The 10,392-nt window shown below is 47.6% G+C and overlaps 1 long non-coding RNA gene across 1 annotated transcript; it reads left to right on the top strand.

Moving 5' to 3' along the window:
• Positions 1–267: 267 nt before the first annotated feature.
• LOC135284779 (uncharacterized) lies at positions 268–2,592 on the top strand. The gene is made up of 2 exons (XR_010349932.1): positions 268–1,908; positions 2,511–2,592. It is a non-coding gene; the product is annotated as an uncharacterized LOC135284779 (long non-coding RNA).
• The last annotated feature ends 7,800 nt before the right edge of the window (positions 2,593–10,392 follow it).

The following is a 10,392-nucleotide window of genomic DNA, read 5'->3' as shown; positions in this document are numbered from 1 at the left end:
CCGAGTCCCCGCCCCGAGAGCCCTGTGACCGTCATGAGCCGCGATGTCACGTTCGGGGCAGGGCGGCCAAGCCGCAATGTCACTTTTGGGGGGGTTCGAACCCTCAATGTCACTTTTTGGGGGGGTTCGAACCCTCAATGTCACTTTTTGGGGGGTTCAACCCCTCAATGTCACTTTTTGGGGGGGTTCAACCCTCAATGTCACTTTTGGGGGGGTTCAACCCCTCAATGTCACTTTTGGGGGGGTTCGAACCCTCAATGTCACTTTTGGGGGGGTTCAACCCCTCAATGTCACTTTTTGGGGGCGTTCGAACCCTCAATGTCACTTTTTGGGGGGGTTCGAACCCTCAATGTCACTTTTTGGGGGGGTTTGAACCCCTCAATGTCACTTTTTGGGGGCGTTCGAACCCTCAATGTCACTTTTTGGGGGGGGTTCGAACCCTCAATGTCACTTTTTGGGGGGATTCAGCCCCTCAATGTCACTTTTTGGGGGGGTTCAGCCCCTCAATGTCACTTTTTGGGGGGGGTTCGAACCCTCAATGTCACTTTTTGGGGGGTTCAGCCCCACAATGTCACTTTTTGGGGGGGTTTAACCTTTCAATGTCACTTTTTGGGGGGGTTGAACCTTTCAATGTCATTTTTTGGGGGGGTTCAACCCCTCAATGTCACTTTTTGGGGGGGTTCGAACCCTCAATGTCACTTTTTGGGGGGGTTGAAACCCTCAGTGTCACATTTTCGACCGTTTCAACTCAATATTGTCGCTTTTTTGGGGGGTTCAGCCCCTCAATGTCACTTTCTGGGGGGGTTTGTACCCTCAATGTCACTTTCGGGGGGGGGTTCAGCCCCTCAATGTCACTTTTTGGGGGGGGTTGAACCCTCAATGTCACTTTTTGGACCATTTCAACTCAATACTGTTACTTTTTGGGGGGGTTCGAACCCTCAATGTCACATTTTGGGGGGATTCAGCCCCTCAATGTCACTTTTTTGGGGGTATTTAAACCCTTCAATGTCACTTTTTGGGGTGGTTCAACACCTCAATGTCACTTTTGGGGGGAGTTAAACCCTCAATGTCACATTTTGGGGGAGTTCAACCCCACGGTGTCACATTTTGGACACTTTCAGCTCAATATTGTCACATTTTAGGGCAGTTTTACCCCCCCCAATATCACATTTTGGGGGGGTTTCAGCCCACCCTTCAGTGTCCCATTTTTGGGGGGTCCAACCCCACAAACCCCAATTTAGGATCCTTTCACCCAACCCTCCAAGTCCCACTTTGTGCTGCCCCAACCCTCTAATTCCACATAATTTGGGGTGGAACAGACTCCTCAACCCCCCCAAAAATCCCATTTTTGTTGGAATTCCACCCCCACAAGGTCCCATTTGAGGGGATTTCATCCCCCCCTGCCAGCTCCCGTTTTTGGGGGGCTCATCCCCCCCATGTCACACTCTGGCCCTGCACCTGTCCCTCTCCCTCGCTGGCCCCATCACCAAAAATAACTTTTTGGCCGGCTCTTCCTTTTCCTAAATTAGTCATGAGGCAGGTGGAAATGTCACCCTGCCGCCATCCCGCGAGCCACAGAGGAAATCATCAAGTCGGGACTTTTTCCTTCTTTATTCCCCAATTCCCGCTCTAAAAAAATCTGATTATTTAAAACTCATCCAGTGAAGGAATTTTTCTCTAAACTCTAAAAAAAAAGGGGGATTAAATTTTAATTCTTTTAATTTTTTTTCCTTTTCAGTCAAGCTGTTCAGAGGAAGGAATGAGGAGTGAATCGTCCCGGAATGTCTCTTTACAAGGAATTTTTGGAACAGTTTATTTTTTGTAAATAGACACAAATTCCTGAACTATTATCTCTGCAGAGCCTCCTCCTCCTCCCCAGCTAACTCCCAGAAAATGAGGCTTTTTAAGGTAAGTTAACTCTACACCTTGTGAAACCTGGGCTGTAATTTGAATTATTCCAGATGTTTCTTCATTGGGGTTCTGGGAGCAATGTCAGGCTTTTCAACAATATTTTTTATGTTTATAATGTGCATTTTTAAATAATATCTTGCCTTGTGCTTCCTTTTATAAAACCACAGTGTGGCAGGATTAAAAGGTTAAAAGTATCAAAGGTTCCCAGAGTTGTAAAGGGATGGTGAAAAATCAGGAACAGCAAATTTGGGTATTTGGGGTCCTGATTGACATTTTACCTTGGGGTCTTCAGCTTTTACTGTGTAAAATCCAAATATCCAGGATTCCAAGGGGAGTTTTGGAAGAAATATACATATTTTATATATATATATATAAATAATATATGTGTGTATATATATATATATATATATAATATATATATATATGTATTTTTTTAAATCTCCTTTGCCTCATTACACCCCATGGCACCATCCCACTCCTTATTCATATCCCCATTATTTTCATCATTTTCATTATTTCCCTCAAATTATGTTTGGCACCATTAACTTTCATTCAGAGCTGCTCCTGAGCTGTGTTTAATTTGAATTTCTCTCTTTCAGGCCTGAAGAAGTTTGTGGTCTCAAACCTCCTTTGTCTCAGCTCAGCTGTGTCCGTTGAGCTAAAATAAAAATAAAAATAAAAATGTTGTTTTTCTCCTCAGAGCCGTTTCTGCTCCTCAGCCACAAGGCCAAGTGCTAAAATGAGCTGCTCATGAATAAACATAAACTACAAATTAGGGAAATTTTAACTGGCAGAGGTCAAGATCTGGAGGTTTTGCAGGGAAGAAATTAAAGGCAAGAAAAGAAATCCAGAATTTATGGGTGGGAATGCAGCAAATGAGTTCTCCAGTCTTAATTCCAGTGTTCCCAATGTTCTTATTGTGAGGGGAAATATTAATAAATAAAAAATAATATTATTAAAGAATATGACATCATTATAGAACAAAATAGAACAATATAATATAATATAGTACATTATAGATAATATATTATATAATATATTATAATGATAATATACATAATATATAATATATAATATATAATATATAATATATAATATATAATATATAATATATAATATATAATATATAATATGTAATATGTAATATGTAATATAGAATACATAATATATAATTTATAATGTATAATACGTAATATATAATATATAAGATAGATATTGGATATTATAGATTATATAAATAATATCATATAATACATAACTTTATAGTATAAAATAATATAGTATATAATGTATAATAATATATGCTATATTATTATACAGCATATATCATAAACATGATAATAATATTGTTAAATAATAAATATGAATAAATAATTGGGTTGCTCCTTGCACTTTCACCCTCAATTCCAAGGTAAAATGACAATTCCAGAGAGCCCTGGAGCTCGGATTCCTGAGTTTGAGCAAAGCCAGGGACGCTGAATTTCCACCCCCTCTGACTGAGGTAAAAAAAGACAAATTGTCCTCAAATGAGCGCCCACTCCAAATGGTTGTGCCTTTTATTGCTCTCCTCACCCATCCCTGAACCAGGGAATTGTCAGGGGGGGTTTTACTGCATTTGGCCTCACCAGAAGGGAAAAAGAACCCAAAAATCTCCCAAATGGTCAAAGTTCCGAGGGGACACCGGACCCGGCCAGCTCTGCTCCAGCTCTGCTCCCTCTGCTGATCCAGATGTTTCTGGAAAATTCCACTGAGGGAAGTTTGTGTTTTGCCCAGTTGGATTTGCCTGCAGGGATGTGGCTGGTGAGGATTTTACCCTTGGAAAAAAAAAATAGATTTTGGCCAAAGTTGTATGTAAAGAAAAATAAATTTTAAAATTATATATATTTATGTTTATGTTTATGTTTATGTTTATGTTTATAAATTTAAAAATAATAGATTTTAAATATATAATATATATTTATATATATAAATTTCAAAAATATATAATATATTTTAAATATATTATATATTTTCTATATATATATCAAAAGAAACAATGAATTTTTAAAATATTATATATATACAGAAATTTAAAATATATATATAACATATTTTAAATATATAATATATTTTAAATATATATATTTAAAATTATATATATAAGTATATCAAAAGAATGAATTTTTAAATTTTATATATATATATACACAAAAATTTTAAAATATATAACATATTTAAAATATATAATATATTTTAAGTATATATATATTTAAAATTATATATATATATAAGTATATCAAAAGAAACAGTGAATTTTTCGTGTTGGAGGCAGACAAGTGGGAGCAGCAGGATTGGATTGTTTGGGATCAGGGAATCACAGCAGTGTCCCGTTATCTCCACAAGGAATTTCAACATTTCTGTTTCTTCTGGGAACGGGAGCTTGAAGGACACCGGAACCAGCTGGGGCTGCTTTGGCGTTTTTGAAGCTCAAACCCCATTCCAAACCCCAAAATTCATTTCTTCTCAGTGGAAAAGCTCCTTTAAAAGCTCCTTTCCCTCACTGTACAAGCTCTTTTCTCCTTGGTGTAAAATCTCCTTTCCCTTAGTGTAAAAGCTCATTTAAATCTCCTTTTCCTCACAGTAAAAGCTCCTCCTTTCCTTTCCTTTCCTTTCCTTTCCTTTCCTTTCCTTTCCTTTCCTTTCCTTTCCTTTCCTTTCCTTTCCTTTCCTTTCCTTTCCTTTCCTTTCCTTTCCTTTCCTTTCCTTTCCTTTCCTTTCCTTTCCTTTCCTTTCCTTTCCTTTCCTTTCCTTTCCTTTCCTTTCCTTTCCTTTCCTTTCCTTTCCTTTCCTTTCCTTTCCTTTCCTTTCCTTTCCTTTCCTTTCCTTTCCTTTCCTTTCCTTTCCTTTCCTTTCCTTTCCTTTCCTTTCCTTTCCTTTCCTTTCCTTTCCTTTCCTTTCCTTTCCTTTCCTTTCCTTTCCTTTCCTTTCCTTTCCCACAAACCTGGGCACCCTCCAGCTGTGCCCAGCTGCAGCTCAACCTCCCCCAAACCACAAAAATACAAAATAAAACGCTGATTTATGCAAATGGCAGTGCTCAGAAAGGCTTTTTTTAGCCCCCCTCTCTGGCTGCTGCTCGCGCCTCCCCTGAAACTTCCTTTTTTTGGGGTTTCTCTGTGGCACAGATAAGTTATCTGCCCGACACTTTGCTCACCCCAATGCCATTCAGCAGGGAGCCTGAATCAAAGGCAGGCAATGTTCCCTCTCCCAGTGGTATTTTTGGAATACTAATGTTTACTGAAAGCTCGCATTCATGTTCTTTGTTCAAACTTGGCTAAATTTAGCAGGAGGCAGTTCGGTAATGCTGGAGCCATCATTCCCCTGGGACTGCCGAGCTGCTGGGTGCCTGCTGCAGAGCGTGACTCATGTCTTCTGCAGCTTTAATTCACGATTTTAATCCTCCCCTCATCACAGGACGTTGTTTATGGCACGAGCAAGGTGACACCAAGGTTCCTCCCGCCCCAAGGGGACGTCAGAGGCGAGAAATGGGAATAATTTCCATTGGGATTGTTGAGATTTGGGGTTATTTGTTTCTCTCTGGGGGAGCTGGGGGGCTCAGAGTCCTTCTCCAAGGCTGGGGAGCTCCCGAAGCCTCGTGAGAAGAGGGAAACAAAACCAAACCACCAAGGGAGGAGAATTGACCTGAACCCCAGGGACTGCAGCGGCCCAGGACGGGGCAAACGAGGGGATGGGGGAGCAGAGTTAATTAGTGAGAGGGTTAAGTGGCTGCCACCTCCTCCTGGCGGCTGCCAGCCAGGAGCTGCCAGCCAGGGTGACATTCCCAGGGACATTCCCGGTGACATTCCCGGTGACATTCCCGGGGACAGCAGCTCCCGGAGATGTCACATGGGGAGTTTGGACAGGCAGCTGTGCCCATGGGGGGAAACAAGCGGGGTGGCACGGCCTTGGCAGGGGGATCTGCTGGGAAAGGGTCCTGGAGGGCAGAGGGGCCTCACAGAGCCCAGGAGGGGCTGGGGCTGGGCCAGGGCGTGGGATGGATCCCAAAAAATCCATCAGGGAGAGCAGGAAAGGTTCAGGGGTTTGGGGTGGATCCCAGGAAATCCATCAGGGAGATCAGGGAAAGGCTGAGGGAACTGGGATGGACAGCAGGGAAAGGTTGTGGGGTTTGGGATGGATCAGGGAAGGGTTCAGGGGTTTGGGATGGAGATCTGGGAAAGGTTCTGGGATTTGGGATGGATCCCAGGAAAGGTTCAGGGGTTTGGGATGGATCAGGGAAGGGTTCAGGGGTTTGGGATGGAGATCTGGGAAAGGTTCTGGGATTTGGGATGGATCCCAGGAAAGGTTCAGGGATTGGGATGGATCCCAGGAAAGGTTCTGGGGTTTGGGATGGATCCCAGGGAAGGTTCTGGGTTTGGGATGGATCCCAGGGAAGGTTCAGGGGTCTGGGATGGATCAAGGAAAGGTTCAGGGGTTTGGGATGGATCAGGGAAAGGTTCAGGGGTTTGGGATGGATCCCAGGGAAGGTTCTGGGTCTGGGATGGATCCCAGGGAAGGTTCAGGGGTTTGGGATGGATCCCAGGGAAGGTTCTGGGTTTGGGATGGATCCCAGGGAAGGTTCAGGGGTCTGGGATGGATCAAGGAAAGGTTCAGGGGTTTGGGATGGATCAGGGAAAGGTTCAGGGGTTTGGGATGGATCCCAGGGAAGGTTCTGGGTCTGGGATGGATCCCAGGGAAGGTTCTGGGTTTGGGATGGATCCCAGGGAAGGTTCAGGGGTCTGGGATGGATCAAGGAAAGGTTCAGGGGTTTGGGATGGATCAGGGAAAGGTTCAGGGGTTTGGGATGGATCCCAGGGAAGGTTCTGGGTCTGGGATGGATCCCAGGGAAGGTTCAGGGGTTTGGGATGGATCCCAGGGAAGGTTCTGGGTCTGGGATGGATCCCAGGGAAGGTTCTGGGTCTGGGATGGATCCCAGGGAAGGTTCTGGGTTTGGGATGGATCCCAGGGAAGGTTCTGGGGTTTGGGATGGATCCCAGGGAAGGTTCAGAGGTCTGGGATGGATCCCAGGGAAGGTTCAGGGGTTTGGGATGGATCCCAGGGAAGGTTCTGGGTTTGGGATGGATCCCAGGGAAGGTTCAGGGGTCTGGGATGGATCAAGGAAAGGTTCAGGGGTTTGGGATGGATCAGGGAAAGGTTCAGGGGTTTGGGATGGATCCCAGGGAAGGTTCTGGGTCTGGGATGGATCCCAGGGAAGGTTCAGGGGTTTGGGATGGATCCCAGGGAAGGTTCTGGGTTTGGGATGGATCCCAGGGAAGGTTCAGGGGTCTGGGATGGATCAAGGAAAGGTTCAGGGGTTTGGGATGGATCAGGGAAAGGTTCAGGGGTTTGGGATGGATCCCAGGGAAGGTTCTGGGTCTGGGATGGATCCCAGGGAAGGTTCTGGGTTTGGGATGGATCCCAGGGAAGGTTCTGGGGTTTGGGATGGATCCCAGGGAAGGTTCAGAGGTCTGGGATGGATCCCAGGGAAGGTTCAGGGGTTTGGGATGGATCCCAGGGAAGGTTCTGGGGTTTGGGATGGATCAGGGAAGGTTCAGGGGTTTGGGATGGATCCCAGGGAAGGTTCTGGGTTTGGGATGGATCCCAGGGAAGGTTCTGGGTTTGGGATGGATCCCAGGGAAGGTTCAGGGGTCTGGGATGGATCCCAGGGAAGGTTCAGGGGTCTGGGATGGATCCCAGGGAAGGTTCAGGGGTTTGGGATGGATCCCAGGGAAGGTTCTGGGTTTGGGATGGATCAGGGAAAGGTTCTGGGATTGGGATGGATCCCAGGGAAGGTTCAGGGGTTTGGGATGGATCCCAGGGAAGGTTCTGGGTTTGGGATGGATCCCAGGGAAGGTTCTGGGTTTGGGATGGATCCCAGGGAAGGTTCTGGGGTTTGGGATGGATCCCAGGGAAGGTTCAGGGTCTGGGATGGATCCCAGGGAAGGTTCAGGGGTCTGGGATGGATCAAGGAAAGGTTCAGGGGTTTGGGATGGATCAGGGAAAGGTTCAGGGGTTTGGGATGGATCCCAGGGAAGGTTCTGGGTCTGGGATGGATCCCAGGGAAGGTTCAGGGGTTTGGGATGGATCCCAGGGAAGGTTCTGGGTTTGGGATGGATCCCAGGGAAGGTTCAGGGGTCTGGGATGGATCAAGGAAAGGTTCAGGGGTTTGGGATGGATCAGGGAAAGGTTCAGGGGTTTGGGATGGATCCCAGGGAAGGTTCTGGGTCTGGGATGGATCCCAGGGAAGGTTCTGGGTTTGGGATGGATCCCAGGGAAGGTTCAGGGGTCTGGGATGGATCAAGGAAAGGTTCAGGGGTTTGGGATGGATCAGGGAAAGGTTCAGGGGTTTGGGATGGATCCCAGGGAAGGTTCTGGGTCTGGGATGGATCCCAGGGAAGGTTCAGGGGTTTGGGATGGATCCCAGGGAAGGTTCTGGGTCTGGGATGGATCCCAGGGAAGGTTCTGGGTCTGGGATGGATCCCAGGGAAGGTTCTGGGTTTGGGATGGATCCCAGGGAAGGTTCTGGGGTTTGGGATGGATCCCAGGGAAGGTTCAGGGGTTTGGGATGGATCCCAGGGAAGGTTCAGAGGTCTGGGATGGATCCCAGGGAAGGTTCAGGGGTTTGGGATGGATCCCAGGGAAGGTTCTGGGTTTGGGATGGATCCCAGGGAAGGTTCAGGGGTCTGGGATGGATCAAGGAAAGGTTCAGGGGTTTGGGATGGATCAGGGAAAGGTTCAGGGGTTTGGGATGGATCCCAGGGAAGGTTCTGGGTCTGGGATGGATCCCAGGGAAGGTTCAGGGGTTTGGGATGGATCCCAGGGAAGGTTCTGGGTTTGGGATGGATCCCAGGGAAGGTTCAGGGGTCTGGGATGGATCAAGGAAAGGTTCAGTGGTTTGGGATGGATCAGGGAAAGGTTCAGGGGTTTGGGATGGATCCCAGGGAAGGTTCTGGGTCTGGGATGGATCCCAGGGAAGGTTCTGGGTTTGGGATGGATCCCAGGGAAGGTTCTGGGGTTTGGGATGGATCCCAGGGAAGGTTCAGAGGTCTGGGATGGATCCCAGGGAAGGTTCAGGGGTTTGGGATGGATCCCAGGGAAGGTTCTGGGGTTTGGGATGGATCAGGGAAGGTTCAGGGGTTTGGGATGGATCCCAGGGAAGGTTCTGGGTTTGGGATGGATCCCAGGGAAGGTTCTGGGTTTGGGATGGATCCCAGGGAAGGTTCAGGGGTCTGGGATGGATCCCAGGGAAGGTTCAGGGGTCTGGGATGGATCCCAGGGAAGGTTCAGGGGTTTGGGATGGATCCCAGGGAAGGTTCTGGGTTTGGGATGGATCAGGGAAAGGTTCTGGGATTGGGATGGATCCCAGGGAAGGTTCAGGGGTTTGGGATGGATCCCAGGGAAGGTTCTGGGTTTGGGATGGATCCCAGGGAAGGTTCTGGGTTTGGGATGGATCCCAGGGAAGGTTCTGGGGTTTGGGATGGATCCCAGGGAAGGTTCAGGGTCTGGGATGGATCCCAGGGAAGGTTCTGGGTTTGGGATGGATCCCAGGGAAGGTTCAGGGATTTGGGATGGATCCCAGGGAAGGTTCTGGGTTTGGGATGGATCCCAGGGAAGGTTCTGGGTTTGGGATGGATCCCAGGGAAGGTCCTTCCCCCAAGGGTGCTGGGCCTGCCCGGGCTCCCCAGGGAATGGTGCCAGCCCAGCCCTGCCCGGGCTCCCGGAGCCTTTGGAAAACCCTCTGGGATCTCTGGAGCTCTGGATGGGGCTGCATGGCTGGACAGAAGGTGGGGCCAACCAAAAGCCACAAACACGCCCAGAGCTTCACCCGGGTGGGATCCGAGCGTGCGGGGAGGGAGGGAGGGAGGGAATGTTCCAGCCCTTCCCCTTCTCCTCCCCATGCTCCCTTTCTTTTCCTCCCCTGGCTGTGATTCATTGACTCCCGAAGGATGAGAGCAGTGTAAAAATGGATATTTCCCGATTTATTTGATTTCTTCAGTGCAGACAGGAGCCCTCAGCCCCAGGAGGTGAAACCATCCCAGGAGATCACCCGGAGGGAAACTGAAACCACAAAACTCAACTTTGAACCGGGCCAGGCTGAGCCTCGTTTGGGGAGAAATCCTCGTTATCCTCATTATCCTCATCATCCTCATCTGGGAGCGCGGAGCTGTGTCTGGAGAGCGCCAGGGTGGGAAGGCTCCCTGTGGAATGAGCTTTTCCTGGAGATTCCTGCACTCAGGAGCCCCAGGGAGGAGCAGCAGTGGGAGGGGAGGTTCCAGCACTGGGAGGTGGCAAAATGTGATTTTCACTGCACTGCAAAAGTCAGACTGAAGTTGGAAAGGATTTTTTTTTTAATTCCACACAGAGCTGGATTTAAATTCCATGGTGGTTTTTTTTCTTTCTTTTTTTTTTTTTTTTTTTTTTTTAATTTTAGTTCCACACAGGGCTGAA

This window comes from Passer domesticus, chromosome 21 (assembly GCF_036417665.1).
Source record: "Passer domesticus isolate bPasDom1 chromosome 21, bPasDom1.hap1, whole genome shotgun sequence".
Lineage (NCBI taxonomy): Eukaryota > Metazoa > Chordata > Aves > Passeriformes > Passeridae > Passer > Passer domesticus.
Note: the sequence above shows the minus strand (reverse complement) of the source record. Positions and strands in the feature narration are given on the sequence as shown.